Raw genomic sequence first — 25,552 nt, 5'->3', positions numbered from 1 at the left:
CAAGTGCATTCGCTACATGACAAAAAATAAGGTCTAAAATCTTGTGGAGACTAGCCAGGAACAAAGGAGAAGATTAAGAAAATGTGAATAACAAAAATCAAATCAAATCCCTGGATGGGTAGATTCAAAGGAAGAGACAAGTGGAAAATCATTCTGGAGTTTCTTGCTGAGGAAATTAGAAAGCAGAAAGTAGTAAGAGATGAAAGTCGGCAAGTGAAAAAGTATTACTTTTTTTGTGCAAAATAATACTGTTTGATTGTAGAAATGGAAATCACCTAAAACCACACTGTCCAAGTATAAACACAATTTAAAGTTTAATGGGTTTCTTTCATACCTAAATACATGCTCTGATTTAGAAAATCGGCATGATATTGTTTGTACTATTTATTACAACCTGTTTGCTTAAGCATAATATTTTATGATTATTTTGACACATCACTAAGTATTCTAAACACGATTTTTTAAAATTTCATTTTTCACCTAATTACTTAATAGTTTAGACATATCAAGAGGTATAAAGAATGAGATAATAGGACTGGGGAGGCAGCTCAGTGGTAGTGTGCTTGTCTGGTGTGCATGAGGCCCTCGGGGGGAGGGAGGAAAGCATGAGATAATAAACACCCAGCTCAAGAAAGAAATCATTACAAACACGGCTGGAGCTTTCCATGTGTCCTCGGGATACATTCTCCTCTTCTCCAGGGGTAACCACTTTATGCATTAAGAGTGATATTGTCCTGGTTGCAAAATGCTCCATCAGAGAAATGTACCGTAAGCTATTTAACCAATTCTTTATAGTCAGGCATTAGGATGGTTTCGAGTTTTCCATTGTGATAGCCAACACTGCAATAAACATCATCGTATATACATTGTTGCACACACATCTGTGATTTTTTTTATCCTGAAGACAAATTCCTAGAAATAAAAATGCTCTGGCCCAATGGTTAGCACATTCTGCTGGAGGGCAACATTGCCAAGTTGCTTTCCAGGAAAGTTCTAACCAAGTGTACCCCATCCCACCCTCAGCCGGGTTAGGAGGGAACTTGTCCAACAGCAGCTGCATGAGGAAGCCTGGGGAAGTGTCATAAAGTGTGCTTCTAATCCACCTTGTCAACAGGCAGACAGGATCTGCTCCTGGCCCTGGGCTTTCTGCCAGGTACTGAGAATACAAAGGCCAGTAAGCCACCCCCCTACTCCCACCCCTCGGATCTAACTAGGGATGGTGCTGCTGTGGGAACAGAACTGTGTGCAGTAGAGACACAGCCTGGCAGAGGCTTTGGAGCACCACTTCTGGTGCAGGCTTTGACCTTGGCAAACTGTTTCACTTCTCTGTGCCCCAGTTTCCTTATCTGTAAAAATAGGTGGCATGAAACTTGCCCAACTTCACCCATAAATCTGAGGTTCCAAAGGTGCCATGCACAGAGCCAATCGCTTGGAACATGATGTTCTTAACTCCCGCTTTTGCATGAAGTCTTAGAAAAGCAGGAAAGGAGGTCAGATCAAAGAGTCGAGATGAGTCAGGGAATCTGCCCAAGCTCATCTCATGGAAGGGAAGAGTAGAAAAGTGGTTGTCAAGGGCTGGAGGGGGTGGAGGGCAGGGAGGGATAGGAAGTGACTGAATGATCGAGATAGAGCTATGGTTAGACAGCAAGAATAAGTTGTTGCACAGCAGGGTGACTATGGTTAATGATATCATATCAAATATTTCTAAATAGTGAGGAGTCTGAATGTTCTCACGACAAATAAATGATAAATGTATGAGGTGATGGATGGGCCAAATACCCTGATTTGATTAGTACACAATGCGTACGTGCATCAAAACATCAGGATGGGGGTTGGGGATGTAGCTCAGTGGTAGAGCACTTGCCTACCATGCATGAGGCCCTGGGTTCAATCCCCAGCACTCCAAAAAATAAAATCACAATGTACCCAATAAATATGTTCGATTATTATGCATCCATTAAAAATAAAATTAAAAAATAGAAACAAGGAAGGAAGATGGTTAGGAAGGAGAGCAATGAGATTTGGGCTCATGGCACAGAAATACAATTACCATCCTAAGTAAGAAGGCCCAGTAAATGATCCATGCCAGGTTTCCTGTGTCCCTGCTGGTGTGTCACCCCCAAAACGGATTAACAAAATGCTTCCTGACTGTGATCCACTCCACTTGCCCGAGGCAACATCTGAGCTGTACAGAAGGCCAGTTACTAAGAGGGCCCTGGCTACTACACAGAAGGGTGTGTTTTCCGTGGCCAGAATGGAAAATGCTTTCTCTCCTCATACACTTCCTTTAGTTTATGGGTATTAGCACATACAAGAAAGCACACTGTGGGGAAGACAGAGGTATGGGGATTGGAAGTTTGAGGATAGCCTCAGCAACTTAGCAAGACCCTGTCTCAAAATAAACTATAAAAAGGGCTGGGGATGTGACTTTGTGGTAGAACATCCCAGGATTTAATCCCCAATACCAAAAAAAAAAAAAAAAGAAAGAAAAGAGAAAGCACACTGCAGAATAGTAGATTGCAAAAGATACCATAGACACAGATACAGCATGCAGTAGTTCATTAAGAAGTATTATTGAGGAGCCAGTCATGGTGGCACACGCCTGTAATCCCAATGGCTCGGGAGGCTGAGGCAGGAGGATCTCATGTTCAAAGGCATCTTCATCAATCTAGTGAGGCCTTAAGCAACTTAGCAAGACCCTGTCTCAGAAACAACAATATCAAAAACGGGCTGGGGATGTGGCTCTGTGGGTAAGCGCTGCTGGGTTCAATTCCTACCCCCGCCCCCCCCCCCAAAAAAAATCACACAATCGTGAGATCCACAATAGCCATAAAGACAGAGGCAGACAGACTAACAGAAACAGAAAAATAACCAAATAAACAAGGTCAAAGAAAGCTGAGAAAGAGCCAGGATGAAAAGGGGAATTAAAGACACTTCGATACCAGAATGAAACCGTTCTGCTTAATAATCTCATTTAATGATCTGTTGGAGACAGAGGTCAGCAAACTTTTTTCTGTCTGGGGCCCAACAGTAAATATTGTAGGCTTGGCAGATCTTCAGGTTCCCGCCACAACTACTCAGCTCTGCCATGGCAGCCTGAGAGCTGCCAGGGACAACACTGAGATGAAAAGGCAGGCTGTGTTACTACAGGACTTCACTGGTGGACAGGGGAATTGGAATTTCACAACACATTTTCACCTGTCATGAGATATTATTCTTCGTTTAATTTTTTTTCTTGACCATTTAAAACAATAAAAATTATTCCCAATTCTTGGAGCACATTTGGCCCAGGGGTCATAGATTGCCAACCCTGACTGAAAAAGCTAAAGCTACATGTAAGTCCATTCATGAATATTCCCATTTTTTTTCTTTTTTTTCCCTAGTCCCCAGGATTAAACTCAAGGGCACTCTATCATAGAGCTACATCCCCAGTTCTTTTTATCTTTTATTTTGAGACAGAGGCTGGTTAAATTGTAGAGGCTGGTGTTGAATTTGCAATCCTCCTGCCTCAGCCTCCTGAGTGGTTAGGATTACAGACATGAGCACCTGGCCCAATATGCTTTTTTTTAAATATTTTTTTAAAGGAGAGAGAGAGAGAATATGATTCTTCTTTTTTTTTTTTTTTTTTTTTTTTGTAGATGGATAGAACACAATGCCTTTATTTTTATGTGATGCTGAGAATCGAACCCGGGTCCCCACCCGTGTTAAGCGAGCGCTCTACCACAGAGCCACAATCCCAGCCCCCAATATGCCTTTAACTAATCCCCGACTGGTGATGTTAAACTAGTTTCTAGTTCTCCTTATAACACACAGTGCTGCGATGAATGTCCTTGTATGTGCAACTTTGCATCCTTGAGTGCATAAACGAGTGTCTTCTATCTCCCGGTCTCAGTCCTCTCCCATGTCCCCAGCACCAGCCTACTGGAAAACATTAGATGGGAGGGCTTCCTGAGCATGCCGAGGCTCATAATGGCTCTTTTATTCACCACCCTAATAATTCTATTTTTAAAGGGCTGTCAAATTGCCTGACATGAGTTATTCCTTATGAACCCTGCTGCTTGTTTTCAGTGATTCATCGTCCTCAATATTTACCAAAAGGTTCTCAAGATGGCCTTTGCAGTTTCCCCAGGAGGCTGCTAGACTCACTGGAGAGCCATTTGCCAGGCCACCCTGCCTCGAAGAGAGACCCCTCCTCCCAGCGTCTTCACCAGGCTACCCGCCCCATTTTTGCTTTAGACACTGAATTTGATGTAAGATTTCTTCCCCCTGCTGCTGGAACTCAGGCACTTGGATAGAGTTTGGGTACATTTGTAGATTTTTTTTTTTCTACGTATGCATGGCTATCTCCAACCTATTTCGTCCCCTTGCCATTTTTATTTTTAGGTCATTTTTGCAAAAAGGAATACATACTTATTGCAAGAAAAACAAAAATAAATACAAGCTAATTAAACCCCATAAAGTGGACAGTAAAAGCCTTTTTTCCCTATGCCCCACCACTAACCTTATCCAACGACCCAGTGGCAGCTATTTTTCAGACACACTGAGATTCTAACTGTAGAACTGCTTGTCTGTGTGAGCTTAGACAAGTCACTGAACTTCTGTGAGCTTTAAGTTCTTCATCTGTAAAGTGAGAATCATGCTTATGAAGCATTTAACATTTAGTAATACAGTGCCTAACCATGGTAAATGCTCAATAAACAATAGATGCTAGTACTATTATTAAGAACATTTCTTATCCTTTCTCTATTGCAAATATAGTCCTAATTTTAACATAATATATAAGATAAATGGTATCATTCTATGCATAAGTTTGGTATTTTTTGAGTCAATTCATCTTCAATATCAATCTTATTCTTTGTAATGATGATAGAATGCCAAAGTACTTGTACCTTATTATTTGTTTAATAATTCCATTATTGATGGTCATTCCAGTTTTCAATTCGGATTTTCAAGACTGAAGAGAAAATCCTTGAACATTCAAGGCTGGGTATTGATGGGAGTATTTTCAAAGGATGAATTCTCACAAATGGCCTTGCTCAGTCAATGGGTATAGATGTTTTGATTTTAATAGTTATGGCCCAAGGTAGGCATCTGCCCAGCTCTGAGAATATTTCCAGTTTTCTGCCTTCCAGAGCCTCATAGAGCTGCACCTCCTTGTCCCCTTGCCAGTAGAAAAGCCACAAAACTCAGTCAAAACATTATGTTTATGAGGGACGTGTACCTTTACCATTTTATTGCCAATTTGAAAACTTCCCGAGTCTCTGTCAGCTTCTACAACAGTGATCCTCGACATTCCAGGGAGTGGCTTCTTAGCAGCCTGAGTTCTGTAGTGATTTCAATATGGACCAACACCTCAGCTGACCTGCCACAAATACTAAATGAGGAAGAAACATGTTTTAAAGCCACTGTCATTGGGTCATGGTTGGTTACTATGGCCCGACCTGATGGATACTGCCAAAGAGTTCTCCAGAAAAGTTTCTGCCAATTCACACTCCTGTTTTCTCACATCCCTTTTGAAAGTTTTTTTTCTGAATTTTATAGATTTCTCTCTTCCATTAGACTTATTAGAGATGCTCAGAGAAAAAAGGTGTGTGATGTCTCTGCCACTTACCAAGGCTTTATTAATTTTATACCCCTTATTAGCAAATCCCATTTTCTCAAAAATATCCCACCACGCTAATATGCAACTAAAAGCCTTTCTCATGCTTTTTAATTCCTTGTCTTTTTTTTTTCAACACCTCCTAATTCCCTTTCTGCTGGCCTCATCTGAGGCCCAATAGTCTTAACAAGTATATTATAATCCTATCCACGTCTCATCTCACTATCTTTTTTTTTTTTTTTTGATGTAATAGGGTCAAATTTGTATTTCTTTTCAGAGGATGAAAATATTCATTAGCTTATTTAACAAGTATTATTGAATATCTACTACATATCAAGTACCATTCTGGATGCTAAGCATAAAAAATTTCCTGTCCTAGTGAACCATCTTGGTAATACTTTTAGGACCTCAGAATAAAAATAGAACTTTATTATGATGTTCCACAATTTATATGAAATAGTACTGTTGCCAGTTATTTCATGCTTAAGGCTGAAACTTTGATACACTACTTTTATTTTTTTTTTATTTTTATTTTTTAATTTTTTATTGTGGGTTGTTCAAAACATTACAAATTTCTTGACATATCATATTCCACACTTTGATTCAAGTGGGTTATGAACTCCCACCTTCACCCCATACACAGATTGCAGAATCACATCAGTTACACATCCATTGATTTACAAATTGCCATACTAGTGTCTGTTGTGCTCCGCTGCCTTTCCCATCCTCCACCCTCCCCCCTCCCCACCTCTCCCCTCCCCTCCCCTCCTCTCTCTATACCCCCGCCACTGTATAACCCTGAGGGTCTCCTTCCATAACCATGCAATTTCCCTTCTCTCTCCCTTTCCCTCCCACCTCTCATCCCTGTTAAATGTTAATCTTCTTCTCCTGCTCTTCGTCCCTACTCTGTTCTTAGTTACTCTCCTTATATCAAAGAAGACATTTGGCATTTGTTTTTTAGGGATTGGCTAGCTTCACTTAGCATAATCTGCTCTAATGCCATCCATTTCCCTGTAAATTCTATGATTTTGTCATTTTTTAATGCAGAGTAATACTCCATTGTGTATAAATGCCACATTTTTTTTACCCATTCATCTATTGAGGGGCATCTAGGTTGGTTCCACAGTCTTGCTATTGTGAACTGTGCTGCTATGAACATCGATGTAGCAGTGTCCCTGTAGCATGCTCTTTTTAGGTCTTTAGGGAATAGACCAAGAAGGGGAATAGCTGGGTCAAATGGTGGCTCCATTCCCAGCTTTCCAAGAAATCTCCATACTGCTTTCCAAATTGGCTGCACCAATCTGCAGTCCCACCAGCAATGTACAAGTGTACCCTTTTCCCCACATCCTCGCCAGCACTTGTTGTTGGTTGACTTCGTAATGGCTGCCAATCTTACTGGAGTGAGATGGTATCTTAGGGTGGTTTTGATTTGCATTTCTCTGACTGCTAGAGATGGTGAGCATTTTTTCATGTACTTGTTGATTGACTGTATGTCCTCCTCTGAGAAGTGTCTGTTCAGGTCCTTGGCCCATTTGTTGATTGGGTTGTTTGTTCTCTTATTGTCTAATTTTTTGAGTTCTTTGTATACTCTGGATATTAGGGCTCTATCTGAAGTGTGAGGAGTAAAGATTTGTTCCCAGGGTGTAGGCTCCCTATTTACCTCTCTTATTGTTTCTTTTGCTGAGAAAAAACTTTTTAGTTTGAGTAAGTCCCATTTGTTGATTCTAGTTATTAACTTTTGTGCTATGGGTGTCCTATTGAGGAATTTGGAGCCCGACCCCACCGACTGTAGATCGTAGCCAACTTTTTCTTCTATCAGACGGCGCGTCTCTGATTTGATATCAAGCTCCTTGATCCATTTTGAATTCACTTTTGTGCATGGCGAGAGAAAGGGATTCAGTTTCATTTTGTTGCATATGGATTTCCAGTTTTCCCAGCACCATTTGTTGAAGATGCTATCCTTCCTCCATTGCATGCTTTTAGCCCCTTTATCAAATATAAGATAGTTGTAGTTTTGTGGATTGGTTTCTGTGTCCTCTATTCTGTACCATTGGTCCACCCGCCTGTTTTGGTACCAGTACCATGCTGTTTTTGTTACTATTGCTCTGTAGTATAGTTTGAAGTCTGGTATAGCTATACCGCCTGATTCACACTTCCTGCTTAGCATTGTTTTTGCTATTCTGGGTCTTTTGTTTTTCCATATGAATTTCATGATTGCTTTCTCTATTTCTACAAGAAATGCCGTTGGGATTTTGATTGGCATTGCATTAAACCTATAGAGAACTTTTGGTAATATCGCCATTTTGATGATGTTAGTTCTGCCTATCCATGAACAGGGTATATTTTTCCATCTTCTAAGATCTTCTTCTGTTTCTCTCTTTAGGGTTCTGTAGTTTTCATTGTATAAGTCTTTCACCTCTTTTGTTAGGTTGATTCCCAAGTATTTTATTTTTTTTGAAGATATTTTGAATGGAGTGGTTGTCCTCACTTCCATTTCAGAGGATTTGTCGCTGATATACAGGAATGCCTTTGATTTATGCGTGTTGATTTTATATCCTGCCACTTTGCTGAATTCATTTATTAGCTCTAATAGTTTCTTTGTAGAGCCTTTTGGGTCTGCTAGGTATAGAATCATATCATCTGCAAATAGTGATAATTTAAGTTCTTCTTTTCCTATTTTTATGCCTTTAATTTCTTTCATCTGTCTAATTGCTCTGGCCAGTGTTTCGAGAACTATGTTGAAGAGAAGTGGAGAGAGAGGGCATCCCTGTCTTGTTCCAGATTTTAGAGGGAATGCCTTCAGTTTTTCTCCATTCAGAATGATGCTAGCCTGAGGCTTAGCATAGATTGCTTTTACAATATTGAGGTATGTTCCTGTTATCCCTAGTTTTTCTAGAGTTTTGAACATAAAGGGATGCTGTACTTTGTCGAATGCTTTTTCCGCATCTATTGAGATGATCATATGGTTCTTATTTTTAAGTCTATTGATGTGGTGAATAACATTTATTGATTTCCGTATATTGAACCAGCCTTGCATCCCAGGGATGAATCCTACTTGATCATGGTGTACAATTTTTTTGATATGTTTTTGTATCCGATTCGCCAGAATTTTATTGAGGATTTTTGCATCTAGGTTCATTAGAGATATTGGTCTGTAGTTTTCTTTCTTTGAAGTGTCTTTGTCTGGTTTAGGTATCAGGGTGATGTTGGCCTCATAGAATGAATTTGGAAGTTCTCCCTCCTTTTCTATTTCCTGAAGTAGCTTGAAAAATATTGGTATTAGTTCTTCTTTAAAGGTTTTGTAAAATTCTGCTGTATACCCATCCGGACCTGGGCTTTTCTTAGTTGGTAGTCTTTTTATGGTTTCTTCTATTTCCTCAATTGATATTGGTCTGTTTAGGTTTTCTATATCCTCCTGACTCAATCTGGGCAGATCATATGACTTAAGAAATTTATCTATGCCTTCACTATCTTCTAATTTATTGGAGTATAAGGACTCAGAATAGTTTTTGATTATCTTCTGTATTTCTGAAGTGTCTGTTGTGATATTGCCTTTTTCATCCCGTATGCTAGTAATTTGAGTTCTCTCTCTTCTTCTCTTCGCTAGCATTGCTAAGGGTCTGTCGGTTTTGTTTATTTTTTCAAAGAACCAACTTTTAGTTTTGTCAATTTTTTCAATTGTTTCTTTTGTTTCGATTTCATTAATTTCAGCTCTGATTTTCATTATTTCTTGCCTTCTACTTCTTTTGCTGTTGTTTTGCTCTTCTTTTTCAAGGATTTTGAGATGGAGTATGAGATCATTTGTTGGTTTTTTCTTTTTTTAAGGAATGAACTCCAAGCAATGAATTTTCCTCTTAGAACTGCTTTCAATGTGTCCCATAGATTCCGATATGTTGTGTCTGTGTTTTCATTTATCTCTAAGAATTTTTTAATTTCCTTCTTGATGTCTTCTATAACCCATTGATCATTCAGTAACCTATTGTTCATTCTCCAAGTGATGTATGCTTTTTCCTTCCTTCTTTTATCGTTGATTTTCAGTTTCATTCCATTATGATCAGATAAGATGCATGGTATTATCTCTACTCCTTTATATTGTCTAAGAGTTGCCCTGTGACATAATATATGATCTATTTTTGAGAAGGATCCATGTGCTGCTGAGAAAAAAGTGTAACTGCTTGATGTTGGGTGGTATACTCTATATATGTCAATTAGGTCTAGGTTATTAATAGTGTTATTGAGTTCTATAGTTTCCTTATTCAACTTTTGTTTGGAAGATCTGTCCAGTGGCGAGAGAGGTGTGTTGAAGTCTCCCATGATTATGGTGTGGTGGTCTATTAGACTCTTGAACTTGAGAAGAGTTTGTTTGACGAACATAGCTGCACCATTGTTTGGGGCATAAATATTTATGATTGTTATGTCTTGTTGGTGTATGGTTCCCTTAAGCAGTATGTAGTGTCCCTCTTTATCTCTTTTGATTAACTTTGGCTTGAAATCTATTTTATTTGATATGAGTATGGACACGCCTGCTTGTTTCCGAAGTCCATATGAGTGATATGATTTTTCCCAACCTTTCACCTTCAGCCTATGTATGTCTTTTCCTATCAAATGCGTCTCCTGTAGGCAGCATATTGTTGGGTCTTGTTTTGTGATCCATTCTACTAGCCTGTGTCTCTTAATTGGTGAGTTTAAGCCATTAACATTTAGGGTTATTATTGAGATATGGGTTGTTCTTCCATACATATTTGTTTATTTCTGTTACTAAACATTGTTTGTTTTCCTCTTTGATTATTTCCCCCCCCCTTTACTGTCCTACCTCCCACTGTTGGTTTTCATTGTTATTTTCCATTTCCTCTTCCTGTAATGCTTTGGCGAGGATGTTTTGAAGAGATGGTTTTCTAGCTGCGAATTCTTTAAACTTTTGTTTATCGTGGAAGGTTTTAATTTCATCCTCCATCCTGAAGCTTAATTTCGCTGGATACACAATTCTTGGTTGGAACCCATTTTCTTCCAGTGTTTGAAATATGTTATTCCAGGATCTTCTAGCTTTCAGAGTCTGTGTTGAAAGATCAGCTGTTATCCTGATTGGCTTACCCCTAAATGTAATCTGCTTCCTTTCTCTTGTAGCTTTTAAAATTCTCTCCTTATTCTGTATGTTGGGCATCTTCATTATAATGTGTCTAGGTGTGGATCTCTTATGATTTTGCACATTTGGCGTCCTGTAGGCTTCTAGGATTTGGGATTCTGTCTCATTCTTCAAGTCTGGGAAGTTTTCTTGTATTATTTCATTGAATAGGCTGCTCATTCCTTTGGTTTGGAGCTCTGTACCTTCCTGTATCCCAATGACTCTTAAGTTTGGTCTCTTAATGTTATCCCATATTTCTTGGATGTTCTGCTCATGGTTTCTTAACAGTCTTGCTGAGCTGTCTATGTTCTTTTCCAGTTGAAATACTTTGTCTTCATTGTCTGATGTTCTATCTTCTAAGTGTTCTACTCTGCTGATAGTATTCTCCATTGAGTTTTTAAGTTGGTTTATTGCTTCCTGCATTTCTAGGATTTCTGATTGCTTGTTTTTTATAACCTCTATCTCCCTGTATAGTTGATCCTTTGCTTCCTGGATTTGTTTGCATAATTCGTTGTCGAAGTGATCTTTCATTGTCTGATTTTGCTGTTTAATGTCTTCCTTGATACTCCAGATCATCTGAAGCATGTATATCCTGAATTCTTATATCTGACATTCCATCTGCTGCAGCTGTTACCTCTTCTAAAGTTGCGTTGACCTGCATTGCTTGTGGTCCTTTCTTTCCTTGTCTTTTCATACTGCTTGCGTATCTTTCCTGCAGGTACGGGCGGCGGCTCTGCTCTCTCCTTATTCCAATTGGGGTGTCGTGGCTACCACGCCGGCAGGTCACTGGGCCTGTTCTGGGAGCTGGCAGCGGCTCTGTTCTGCCCCTACTCCAATTGGGGTGACGAGTGTACCACGCCGGCAGGCCACCGGGCCTGATCCGCCGGTCGGTTGCAGGTTTGCCTACCCTGCAGGCGCGGGCGGCAGCTCTACTCTGCCCCTACTCCAAATGGGGTGACGTGTCTGTCGTACCGGCAGGCCACTGGGCCTGTCCCGCTGGTCGGTCGCAGATCTGCCCACCTTTCGGGCACGGGTGGAGGCTCTGCTCTGCCCCTACTCCAATTGGGGTGTCGTGACTACCCCGCTTGCAGGACGCTGGGCCTGTTCCTGGCACGGGAGGCGACTCTGCTCTGTCCCTACTCCAATTAGGGTGGTGTTTGTACCACACCGGCAGGCTCCTGGGCCTGATCCGCCGGTCTGTTGTAGGTCTGCCTATCTTGGAGACGCGGGCGGCGGATCTGCCCTGCCCCTCCTACCACGCCTGCGGACCCCTGGGCCTGATCTGCAGGTTGATCACTGGTCTGCTCACCCTGCGGGCACGGGTGGCGGTTCCGCTCCGCCCCCACTCCAATTGGGGTCACGTGACCACTACACCGGCAGGGCCTGATCCGGGCGTGGGAGAAGGATCTGCTCTGCCCCTACTCCAGTTGGGGTGACGTGTGTACCACACTGGCAGGCCACTGGGCCTGACCCGCCAAGCTGTCACAGGTCTGTTTACCTTGCAAGCGCGAAGGGCGGCTCTGCCCTGCCCCTCCTACCACGCCCATGTACCACTGGGTCGCGGGTCTGCCCACCTGGCGGGTGTGGGTGGCAGCTCCGCTCCGCCCCCTCTCCAATTGGGGTCACACGGTCACTACGCTGGCGAGCCGCTGGGCCTGCTCCGGGCGCTGGCGGCGGCCCGGCTCCTCCCCTCTGGCTCGAGGACAAATTGAGGAGACTCGGGTGACTGTGCCTCACCCCCCCTACCAGGAGACCAACTGCTTATGTCACCACTGGTATTGATGAAGATCTCTCCTCCGCCGCTTTCTGCTGACATCAGATCTCTGCCATGTTGGTATCCTATGCGAATGGCAGCATTTCGTTCCCCTTGCCGGGCAACCAAAGCAACGGGTGAGTCCTGACCGGCCCTCAGCAGGACCCGGACCGAGACGCAGTTTCCGCGGGCTCCTAGCCCCGGTCCAGGGAAGTTCCGGGAGCCGGAACTCGGCCGCTCCGTGCTCGGTGTAAGCTCCTATAAGTGTAAGCTCCAAGAAGCAGTCCCCGCGGGCTCAGGTCCGGGAGCCGGAATTCGGCTGCTTAGTGCTTGGTGTATCTCATCTCACTATCTTGATTTTTTTTTACCCCTCCAAAGAGAAATGAGCACTGTGTTTTATATGTAACTGTCTTGAACGTCCTTTTTAAAAACTCACATAAACAATTTCCTATCTTTTACTTTTTTTTTTCTTTCTTTTACAGCACTGGGGATTGAACCCAGGGCCTTCTAGTAATGAGCCAAGTCCTCAGCCATTTTTATTTTTTAGTTTGCAACAGGGTCCCCCTAAGTTGCTGAGGCTGGCCTCAAAGTTGCAATCATCTCACCTTGGCCTCCCGAGTGACTGTAACTACAGGTATGATCTACTGCACCCAGTCTTCTACCTTTATTTAACAAGAGGAAACAAGGATGGACATGCACCCTAGCCCTAATCACTTTCTTTTTTTTTTAAATTTGTTCTTTTTAGTTATACCTGAGAGTAGAGTGTATTTTGAAATATTATACACACTTGGAGTACAACTTCCTGTTTTACTGGTTGTACATGATGTAAAGTTTCAGTGGTCTTGAATTCATATATGAACATTCATATATAAACACAGGAGAGTCCCGTTCATCCCATTGTCTTTCCTATTCCCATCCCCCCTCCCTTCCCTTCATTCCTCTTTGTCTAATCCAAAGTACTTCTACCCTCCCTACCCCTCCGCCCTTATTGTGAGTTAGCATCCACCTGGAGCAAGCATCATAACCCAGATCTAATTCTGCTGAGAATGGAAGCTGAGAATCAGCCTAGTCATTCTTTAAGGATCAACTTAAGTGTCTCCTTCTTCCTGGAGTTATTCTTTGTCATTCTCAGCTTAAGTAACAGTTCCCTTCTCTAAAGTCCCACGTATTTATCTTTTTCACAACACTTGCTTTAGTGAATTGCAGCGAGAGGGGCTGCCTTGTGAACTCACTCTTCTTCTGTCTGTTTTGCGATCACATTGTTGGTTTACATGGAACACATTTTTCTGTTCCTGAATCATCAGTTATATCATTGGGTAGCAGCTCTCCCTGGGAGCCAAGGAGGGCGTGTGATCAGAGCACTAGTGTATAAAGCAAGACCTTCCCAAGAAGGATTTGGAAAAGCCTAGAAGCCTTAAAGTAGCTCAAATTCTCAAACCCCAAGTGCATTCTTGTATTTTTTTTTTTCTATAAGTCATGATTCTTCTACTGACAAAATTCAGGACAAAGGGATTTATGATGACCTTTGGTGTCTGAACAGTCTCTCTGATGGGATGTCTCTGGCTTGGAAGGATCTAGCAGGACAATGTGAACTAACTGGATCAAGCTTGAGTACAACTATTAGGTTTTTTTTCCTGATTTTTTTTTTCAGGCTGTATGTTCCAAGAGGGAACATAATAGTTGTTCATTTATTGTTGAATACATACTTGGAGGTAAATCCGTGTCAACTACCTCTTCCTTCTCTTGTTGCAATAAAGTCCAGCAACAAAAGCCAGTCCAGCATCAAATTCTATCACACAAACATTTATTGAATAAACATTTATCAGCAAGCAGGTACAAAAACAGTCACACAACTTCCAAGCTCAACCACCGCTCGCCTTAGCTCTCTGATCTTCTGTGTGCTCTGACCATTCTTGCAGGAAACTTCCCCTTGAGATGGACAGGACCACGTTCTTTTAAACACTAAGCCACATCCCCAGCCCTATTTTGTATTTTGTTTAGAGACAGGGTCTCGCTGAATTGCTTAGCACCTCACTGTTGCCATGGCTGGCTTTGAACTTGGGATCCTCCTGCCTCAGCCTTCCAAGCTGCTGGGATTACAGGCGTGCACCACTGCACCCAGTTCACACCCATATTCTTTTTTATTTATTTACTTACTTATTTATTTTTAGTTGTAGATGGATGGCATGCCTTTATTTTATTATTATTTTTCTAATGTGGTGCTAAGGATTGAACCCAGGGCCTCACACATGCTAGGCAAGCACTCTACCACTGAGCCACAATCCCAGCCCATGCCCACATTCTCAAGGCACAATTCAGTGAACCTCAGAACCAGCATCAGGCAACCAGAATCATGTGTTTGTGAACAGATGTAGGACCAGTTTAAAATCATGCCTCAGATGCCATTTTGAACATCAGAGACTAAAAAGCACACTCAAGTTTTGTGTCCTGTTCATGCAAGATTGAGAAATGTCTCTAATATATTTTAACCAATCTACATATCCTGAAAACCTGCCACTTTACAGTTGAAAGCCCACTTCTAATATTTATTATACTAATTAACATGACCTTGGGTACTGGACAAGCATGAATAGAGCTAGGCTACTGTGGTTAAATTCATCAGCATTGTGGTCTTTCAATCAAACAGGTGCAAATGTCCATCTCTGGAACATATTCCCAATCAGACTGTTGGGCACTAGGGTGTAGCTTAAAAATGATCAATCGCTTATTTAGACCACTATCCCTCCACTGGAATAATTTAAAATCAGTTACAATTATCAAGACACAGGTGTTGCTCACAGAAGATTCTATAGCACAAAAATTAGGGTATCAAATCCAGCTCTGGAAATCTGGGGTGGTGGCGAACAATAAGCTCCATAGGGATCTCTCTGTGTATTTCCAGTCACATTAACTTCTGTGACAATGTGATAAAATGGAGAATTTGACCCACCAAGAAGACATCTGTCCTGGTATAGTGGGAACAGCTGTCAGGTAAGGCTCAGCATTCCAAATCTATCAGAAATACAGATGTCTCACCCCAATGCTCCTATTCCAGCCTTGGAATGCTTCCAATACATTGTTTTATTCCTTTTATTAAAAAGATTTTCCTCTTGCCAGGTGCTGTGGCGCAGGCCTAGAATCCCAGCAGCTTGGGAGGCTGAGGCAGGAGGATTGAGAGTTCAAAGCCAGCCTCAGCAGTTTAGCAAGGCTGTAAGAAAATCAGTGAGACCCTCTCTCTAATAAAAATACAAAAAAAAAAAAAAAGGACTGGGGATGTGGCTCAGTGGTCAAAATGCCCCTGGGTCCAATTCCTGGTACTAAAAAACAAAAACAAAAAAATTTTTTTCTTCTTTAGAGCAGTTTTTGATTTGTGGAGCAGAAGGTACAGAGGTTTCCCACACATCCCTTTTCTTCATGTGAACAGCCTCCCTCATTATTGAATTCCCCACCAGAGGGGTCCATTAGTTTCAAGTGATGAGCCGGCAGTCACATGCCATTATCACCCAAAGTCCGTAGTTGACATTAGGGGATACTCTTGATTTTGTACCTTCTATAGGTTTGGACAGCTTTGTAATGACATGATTCCAACATGATCATTTCATACAGAGGAATTTCACTGCCCTAAAAATCTTTTGTGCTCTGCCCGCTCATCCCTCCCTGCAACCACTAGCAACCATTGATCTTGTTACTGTCATCCTTGACCAGTATTATAGGTCCTGTTAATTAGCATAATAAATATTAGAAGTGGGTTTTCATTGGTAAAATGACTAGTGTTCAAGAGATGTAGGCTATGGCTGGGAATGTTGGTGCACAACTATAATCCCAGTGGCTCCAAAGGCTGAGGCAGGAGGATTATAAATTCAAAGCCAGCCTCAAGAATTTTTTTTTTTTCTATTTTAAATTTTTATTAAAAGTTGCAGTTTTACATATACATATATATATAACTCTGCCATATATGTGTGTGTAAGTGTATATATATATATATATATATATATATGCTGTAGATGAACACAATACCTTTTATTTTATTGTTATGTGGTGATGAGGATCAAAACCAGTGCCTTCCATGTGTAAGATGAGCACTGTACTACTGAGTCACAACCCCAGCCCTGCAGAGTTTATTTTTATATATGATGCAAAACGTTTTATTTTTTAAATTAATTAATTTATTCTAATTTATTACACGTGACAGCAGAATGCATTTCAATTCATAGTATACATATAGAGCACAATTTTTCCAGCCTCAACAATTTAGGAAGCCCCTAAGCAAATTAACATGAACCTGTCTCAAAATTAAAAAAAAAAAAAAAGGCTGGGGATGTGGCTCAGTGGTTAAGGATCCCTGGGTTCAATTTCTGATACCAAAAGAAAAAATAAAAAAACAGATGTAGATTGGCTGAAAATATTTTAGACACATTTCTTTAAAGTGTTTATGGATAGAACTGGATTTTAGTTGTAGATGGGCATAATACCTCTTTATTTTATTTCTTTATTTATATGTGGGGCTGAGGGTCAAACCCAGTGCCTCACACATACTAGGCAAGTACCCGACCACTGATCCACAATCCCAGTCCGTTTTAGATACATTTCTCAACCTTGCAAGATTAGGACGTAAAACTCGAGTATGTTCCTCAGTCTTCTTAGTGTTACCTTTTCAAGAATGACTTACAGTTGGAATCCTACAGTAGTAGTAGCCTTTCCAGACGGGCTTATTCCTTCTGTATTGTTTTAAAGAAGACTATAAAGGAAATGAGACCTTCTCTTGGACCCTTACTAAATTGCCCCTACAAGCCCCCAGTCTGCATCACTCCTTCTCAGTATGTATGTGGAGGTGACGCAGATTTAGATGCAGGTGGATCTTGAGTCTCCCCCACCTCTTCCTCATTATCACTCCCCTGTTTACGGCCATGGCATTTTGCACAACATCTTATTGTGTCCCCATTATTCCTCCACCAAGCCAAGGGTCAGCATTTAAAGGTACAAGTGATGGTACTTGGCCTTCTGTTATTTCTTCAGTATTTACATAATGCCTCTTAAGTGTTTTTTAAATGTGTTTTGGGTCAGTGTTAATGGATAAAAAGTGTTGGATGGTGTGGCTCAAAATATGTATCTTCTTGTACAATAATTCTTATGGAAATAACTTCCCATTATAAGTTCTATGAGTTGCATTTTTTTTTCTCCCCGGGAAATAGCTTTGACATGTGATATGGACCCCTCATGTTTTCAGGCAAATTTCGTCTCCACATTAGATACTCTGAGGGCAGAATCTGCATCTCTTTAATCTCTGCAGGTCTAGTATTTAGCTCAGAGCAGAGGAACATAACAGGACTTCAGCAAGCATTTCTTAAGCAGGTGGATGGGAACTTGGGTGCTCATGAGCAACTGGTGGCTATTTGAGCTTGATTTCACTGTGCTTTTGGCAGTATTGAGACCTACTTTGTTCTGAAATTCTGTTAAAACTTCAATGTATTTAATTGCATCCTAAGCACATATAAAAGAAGTTTAGAGTCTAACTTATTTTATTTTTCCCTGGAACTAATTCTACATTTTTACAGAAGGATGGTAGGCATGGCGCCAACTCTGCAGAATTTTTGCCTAAAATTAAATCAGTAGTTGCCATTTTTTAAAAGACTAAATTGTGGGGACAAGTGGTAGCTAAGCAATTTTCGAACAAGAAGAAACCTTGGAGATTATTCAATAATACTGGTTTATGTTTACTGTAGACTTACCATGTGCAAGGCTTAGTGCCAAGTACCTTACAAGCATGATCTCATTTAATCCTTTTCCCTTTTTGCCTCAGGCTGCAGTATGGTTTGGCACAGCACTGTTACTGATCTTGTCTTTATTGAAAAATGTGGATAGTTTTTTCATCGTGAATTTTTTTGCATTAATTTTGACTTTTTAAAAATATGGTATTAAAATATTATTTATCTTGATTGCTGAGCTTTGGGGCACCTACCTACATTTTGTGCCCTATTCCCAGCAGCCGTCTTAGGAGGTGGGGGACTTTTATTTATTTATTTTTTTTTTTCCCCTTTAGAAATGATGAAACTGAGGGTCAGAGTGGTTGCATTTGCCTGAGGTTTATAGGTGCCAATAATATTGGAGTAAAAAAATCAGAATCCCCATGACCTGGCGTATCATCCCCCAGCACATAATTTCACAGATGGGGGAACTCAGAAGCAGAAGGTCTGGAGGATTTTCAGAGTAATTCAACAGCTTTGGGGCAGAACCATATAAAAGCCCAGGATTCCTCACCTGTTACTAAAATGTAGCAAAAGGAGCCATTCATTGTGAATGTGTCATCCTGATTCTCCAGACTGCACCAGGCTAAAGAATTCATTCTTTTCATAATTGTATTAATCATCTCCTAGGAGCAGCATAATATGTACCAACTGCTTGCTGATCAACTTCTTGGCAAAGAGGCTTGGGGAAAGGTAGTCTTAGAAATCACTCCGTCCTTCATTCACTGTCTTAGGCAGAAATACACAGCAGAACATGATTCTAGGAGGTTCACTGAAAAAAAGGATACAGATATAAAAGATGATAAGCTCACCTGTAAGAAGTGCTCAAAAGTTACAGATCCCCTGTTGCAGATTCTGAATGCTGAGTAGCTTCAGTTTAGCAAAACAGCGCAATGTGCTGGTGGAAAAGAATTCAAAATGTAAAGTAACGGGCTGAGGCTGTGGCTCCGTGGTAGCGCGCTTGCCTGGCATGTGTGAGGCACAGGGTTCGATTCTTAGCACAGGATATAAATAAATAAAATAAAGATCTGTCAACAACTAAAAAAAAATATTTTAAAAAAATGTAAAGTAAGCTCCCTTTCTTTCAGGCATTTATATTCCACTTGAAGAAAAAGTTCATACACATTTGACATGTCCAGCACTTACCCAATCCCCTACTTAGGCAGGTGACCCTTTTAGAATTCTCGTAGTATACAGATTTGTCTGTTGTATAATCATTCATTTCTTCATTCCTGAAAAATGGGTTGCCTGCCTACCATGCGCCAGGCATTTTTCCAGGTGCTGGAGAGGTATGTGTGTAAAAGGTGGAGCTGATATAAACAAAGAAAATAACTTCATAACAAAAAAGACCTAAGACAGGTTTGTTATCAAAAGATTGGTCCTCAGCCAGGCACAGTGGTGCGTGCCTATAATCCCAGCGGCTCAGACAGGAAGACTGTGAGTTCCAAGCCAGCCTCAGCAAAAGCAAACCCCTAAGCAACTCAGTGAGACCCTGTCTCTAAATAAAATACAAAACAGGGCTGGGGATGTGGCTCAGTGGTCAAGTGCCCCTGAGTTCAATCCCCAGTACCCAAAAACAAAAACAAAAGCTTGGTCCTTGTCCCTGATGCCAATCCAATAATAAGGACACCATTTTGAGAAAAAGGAAAAAGAAGTTTTATTGCTTTGTTAGCAAAGGAGAAACACAGGGGACTGACTCTTGTCCCAGAGGCTGTGATTCTGCCTATCATGGGGAACAGGGGGGTTTTAAGAGATGAATCAAAGGCTACCCTCTCTGTCAGAGTAGTAATTCACTTGTTAATTTGGGAAACAGTCATTTCTGAGATCTTCTGGTGCCATCCCCAAGTCTGAATTACTTCGTTCCCGAGGTGAGTGTGTGAACAGGTAACTCTGCCTAGGATGGGGAAGAAAGGTAATCCTGTTTTCCCAAGATGAGGGAAGAGGAAAGGAAAGGAAGAGAAAGAAACAGGTCCATTTTTAAAATAAGTCACAGTGGCAGAGCAGGAAGGGCTATAGTCAAAGTGCAATGTAGACCACTGTTACAGGGTGAACAGATGATGTATGGAGGAAGGTTTCTATGAGGAACTGACGTTCGATCTGAGACACGAATAAGAAAGATCCATTAGAGATGATGTGGAGCCAGGCATGGTGGAGCACACCTGTCATTCAGCACCTCGGGAGGCTGAGAGGAGGACTGCATGTCAAGGCCAGCCTCAGCAACTCAGTGAGACCCTGTCTCAAAGTAAAATACAAAATAGGCTGGGGATGTGTCTCAGTGGTTAAGGGCCCCTGGGTTCAATCCCTACTACCAAAAACAAACAAACAAAAAAAAACCCAGAGATGATATAAAGCCAAAGCACAAGGTAGTAGCAGGTGCAGAAGAGACTCTGGGTGGGAATGACCTTGGCTGGAAGTTCAAGACAAGATCAGAGACAAGCCACACCCAGATCATGTTAAAAAGAATAATTTTAATCTAAATGTACTCCTCCTGTAATAATTTCACAACCGCCTTCCAAATGAGGAGAGAAGACCCCCAGGGCAGGGGTTTTACTGCTTTTGTTCTCTAGGCCTGGTCCAAATGGCGGAGAATCTGTATTCAATACGTGTTTGGGAATGATAAGAACTGCAGAAAGAAACCCTTTAGGAATTGTGTCATTTTGGACACATGTTTCCTTAGAAGTTCATTTTGATGGATTTATTTTTAACATCTTCTTCTTGCCCTCAATCACCAACTTTAATCATCCATCTGTGCTCCGTGGGCACAAGCTATCACAGATAGATGGCAATGGGATTAGAAAGGATCCCTGATAAAATGTTTGTACTGGAATTTGGCTGAAGTAAAGAAGTATATGGTACCTTCTCCAGATGAGGTGTTCAGCATCTGATAAACATTCTGTCGTGTGGGGTAATGGAATCTAGATTAATAAAGCCCCAACTCTGGTGACTTCTTTAACTTGAAGAATGGATTATTGAACTAGAACTAACTTCAATGAAGCTGTTTTAGGGTGATTATGAGGGTTACCTGGGGTAGGTTTTTTGTTGTTGTTTGTTTGTTTGTTTGTTTGTTTTCCCCAGTGCTGAGTATCAAATCCTCACATATGCCAGGCAAGATCTCTACCCCTGAGCCACATCCCCAAGCCCTTGCTTGGTTTTTTGTTGCTGTTGTTGTTGTTTTTTAATAAAAAGACTTAAGACAGATTTAGAAACCATTGCTGGATATATAACCTCACGGAATCCAAGAGTCAGATTATTTGTAAACAAACCTTTGAAAAGACCATTTTAGAAAGCAATTCAGGGCTTTCCTGTCAGCAGGGCAGACACTAGATAAACAACACTGCTGAACAAAACAAGTAAAAAAGCTGGATTAGAAACATAAAAATGTCTGTTTAAGTGCTTCAGTGGACTGGGAGGGAAAGAAGGATTCCCCAGAGGCCAAGAACAGAAAAGCAAAGTTCCTGGGAAACATTCTTCTGAGATGAGAGACCTTGAACTTGGTCACACACAGCTGCTCAGAGTGGGCACCCGAGCTGTAGGGGTGCAGAGGGTGCTCATCGGACATCCCCACACAAAAGTTGAGACCCTCTGTGCAAGACGCAAGGAGAAATAAATCTAGAGTATTGACAGAAACCAAAAGAAAAGAGCTCTGGGCAAAGATAGGGAGTAAAAAACCCTTCCCCTGAGCATTTGTAACAAGGCAACCTTCACCTTCCTGGGTGTGCAGTCTGCATTCTACCTGTAGGATCCTAAAATACTTTCAGAATAAGATTTAATATAAAGTAGGACGAGAGAGTTTAAGGTTGTGCCTTTTTACACGTTGAAAGGCAATTCTTTAAAATCCTTTCTTTTCTTTATTATACAGGTACATTTAATTATCATATGTGGGAAAAAAACAGGAAATGTAGAAAAGAAAAAAAAACAGGAGCAGATTTCAACAAAGTCTACATATTCTGAATTAATAAGAAATTGGAGAGTTTTAAGAACCGCAGGCAAGGAGTGCCATGGTAGCAAAATGCTTAAAGGTCACACAGTCTAAAGAGTGACTTGTTTTAATTATTGGCCTGTCTTTTTAAATCTTTTTTTGGCTTTCATATGAGAAAAAGGAAATGAAGCTATGGAGGGATACATTGGAAGCAGGTGATGGGACGATCCTCATTAGTTTGCTAAATTAATGACAATCAATAGTTTTTTAAAAATTATATCAATATTCTAGCTCAGGGGGACTGATAGTAGACTTTCCCTGGACTTAGTCAAACATTGAACACTGGAGCCTGGCACACTGGCGCACGCTGGTAATCCCAGTGGCTCAGGAGGCTGAGGCAGGGGGAAATCAAGTTCAAAGCCAATCACAGCATAAGTGAGGTGCTAAGCAACTCAGTGAGACCCTGTCTCTAAATAAAATACAAAAAAAGGGCTGGGGCTGGGGCTCAGTGGTCAAGTCAATCCCTGGGTTCAATCCCTGGTACCCTGTCAAAAGAAAAAAAAAACCACATTTGACATGGAAGATCTAAAAAGCTACTAGATAAATGGGCAAAAGCATCAGATCCTGGTACGCGTACTGGGGTCACTAGGGGAGAAGTAACATAAAGGGAACAATTATCTTGACATATCAGTGTTTTCCTCTGATAGTTAGCCTCAGTCTTCCAGATGTTTCAAATTTGCTTTATTTGTCCAAAGGGAACTGAGGAAGTCTAAAAAGCACATTGTTAAATAGGCTCCATATTTTATCCAAATTGATTTGTCCCCTATCCCATTCTTTGCCTGATCTATCTTTCTTCTTGGAAACATCCCTCCTATATAGTATATCAAGTAATTCAGGCACTGCCATAAATTTAGCTATTGAGAGACAAGGAGATGAGACTGATACTTACCAATGCTAAACCTAAATAATTAGTAACTTGATGTTGGGAACAGGGCTTGGTAGTGAGACTGGAACTATTTTAAATCTCCAATCAAGATGTCTCAGCATGACTCCTTTCAAACTATGAAAATAGGTCTCTATAGTATTTCATTAACCATAAAGGCACTTCTTCCACAAGTCAAAATGAATCTCATTTTTCTGAAGGATGCCTTCAATACAAAGAGCTAGAGCCCATCTTTTTATTTCCAAGCCAGCCTGTAATAAGTGGGAGGATGATTATTCCTCTAACTCAAGTTCCACTCACCAAAAACTGGTAAAAAAAAAAAATTATACTGCATTGAAATTTAGAAAATAACATAAAAGGAATATGCCTTAAATTATAAACATTTTTTGAGAGAATAGTTATTGGCTGCCTCCCCTGAATAAGTTCTCAACCTTCTTCCTTTTTAACAGGAACCCAAATTTCTCAGTCAAAAGATCTGGCTGAAATTGAACTCTCCCAAGAATCCAAGGGTAGGATTATTATCAAGGATTATTAATCAACACTTATTGACATAAGCCTTGACTGGCTTATGTCAATACATCCTTCTCTCAACCAGTGTGAATGGCCTTTTGGAGGAATTCTGGGGAAAAAAAAAGTATCTTCTCTTTTCTGTGGAAGCTGCCAAAAGAATACATTCTCCAATCTGCTGAAACAGAAAAAAATGGAGCTTCTGTTTCTACCACGAGCCTTTTGAAGTCATGAAGAATTCCAACCTTTAAATGGAACTAATGATAAGGAAGATAATATGGAGAAAGGCAAAAAGCACTCTAGTGATATGGGTAAACCACTAGATCAATCTACGCCTGAAGTTTTAACCTATCATGGAACTTCTTGGTTAAATAAGCTGATGAGTTCCTCTTATTGTTTGAGCTAGTCTGAGCTGGGTTCTCTGTTACCTTGTAAATAAATGAATCCAGTCAATTATTAATGGAGGTTGAAACCTCCGAGGTAGGTAGGTGTCCTTTCAAAAGTCCAGACTTGAATATAATTATCCAGGTATCTTAGGGATTCACAACTTAATTAGACAGTGTAGGGCATCTTACTCAACTGTAGCCTGGTGTTTAGTAAAGTTGAATCTATTATGAAGAAAAGACTTCTAACACTAACATGTTGAAAAATCTATTACTGCTGCCAGAGTGGCAGATTTTGTTAAAAACAATTCACTGTGGGAAGAGTGAAGGCTCATACCTCTCCATCCATGCTAATGAATAGGCAATGAAGAAAGAAAGAAAAAAAAAAAGACCCAGTATATTATTTCCTTCATTATCTCCATGGTAGCTTTCAAAGTCTCCATCACAAAATGTTTAATCCAAGAACACAGTTGGCTGGTTGATGGAAAGATTGGTTGGTTGATTGGAAGGTTTGAAGAAGAAAGATAGGAATTCATAGAAATAGTCTTTGCACATCCAAGTTAAAGCAAAGAATTCTTTCCCACTTTTCCTTCTGAACGCCAGCAAAAAAAGCAGCACATCTAGAGATTTCCTCCATGTACTGTACACTTCTCCGTTTGTCCAGGTAGTGCCTACCCCTGGCTCAGTCTCCCTTTCTTTCATGCACGTGGTAACACTGGATTCCCAACAGCCATGATTATTTACAACTAGTCTGTACTTACTGGCTTCTATTTATTGCACCAGGAAAGAACTCCTATTCCAATGAGCCAACCAATATCTTTTCTAGAAATCTGGATTTGAAACCAAGAGGTTGTCAAATTACTATGTCTACTGAAACTGAACTGGGACATTTAAAATCTATAGGATTGAGCAGGTAGGCTAGGAAGTTAAGAAATCAAGTATTCAGTGGTATATTATAATAATAAGAATTCAAAGAGCTCTCAGTCACTCTGATCAGCCCTTTTTACTTGTGTAACCTGCTTAGGGCTCAGAATTACCTGTGAGGACATTACTGTTATTTCCCCTTTACAGATAAGCATATGGAGTGGTTAAGTAAATTATCCAAGGCCAGAGGGCTAATGTCAGAGCAAAGGTTTAAATTCCAACCATGTGTCTTTAGACCATTTGTTTTGAATTTCTAAGTCCCATCCCTGGTGCCATTTTGTGTCTGAGTTTCAGATATAGCTCCGTCTTTCAATCCTAAAAAAACCATCTAGGTTTTTTTTGTTTGCTTTTTGTTTTGTAGACCTGGGGATTGAACCCAGAGGTGCTTTACCACTGAGCTACATCTCCAACCCTTTTAATTTTTATTTTGAGACAGGATCTCAGTAAGTGGCTGAGGCTGATCTAGAATTTCCGATCTTCCTGCCTCAGCCTCCCAAATTGCTGGGATTACAGGAGTGCATCACCCTGCTTGGCACCACCCAGCATTTCTATGATAAAGTTTCTCTTTTAGCATAAGTTGGTTTCTGCTTGGAAAAAAAAAAATGTCTTAAGGAGAACATTACTAACAATCAGGGATCCACATTTATAGTTCCCAGGA

General features: G+C 40.8%; 1 non-coding gene across 1 annotated transcript; it reads left to right on the top strand.

Moving 5' to 3' along the window:
* The first annotated feature begins 1,833 nt into the window (after nucleotides 1-1,833).
* On the top strand, nucleotides 1,834-1,906 carry Trnag-acc (transfer RNA glycine (anticodon ACC)). Its single transcript has one exon. It is a non-coding gene; the product is annotated as a tRNA-Gly (tRNA).
* Nucleotides 1,907-25,552: the final 23,646 nt, after the last annotated feature.

Source organism: Marmota monax, unplaced genomic scaffold (assembly GCF_021218885.2).
Source record: "Marmota monax isolate L192 unplaced genomic scaffold, Marmota_monax_Labrador192_F-V1.1 WCK01_AAM20220418_F8-fsc00042, whole genome shotgun sequence".
NCBI classification, from domain to species: domain Eukaryota; kingdom Metazoa; phylum Chordata; class Mammalia; order Rodentia; family Sciuridae; genus Marmota; species Marmota monax.
Note: the sequence above shows the minus strand (reverse complement) of the source record. Positions and strands in the feature narration are given on the sequence as shown.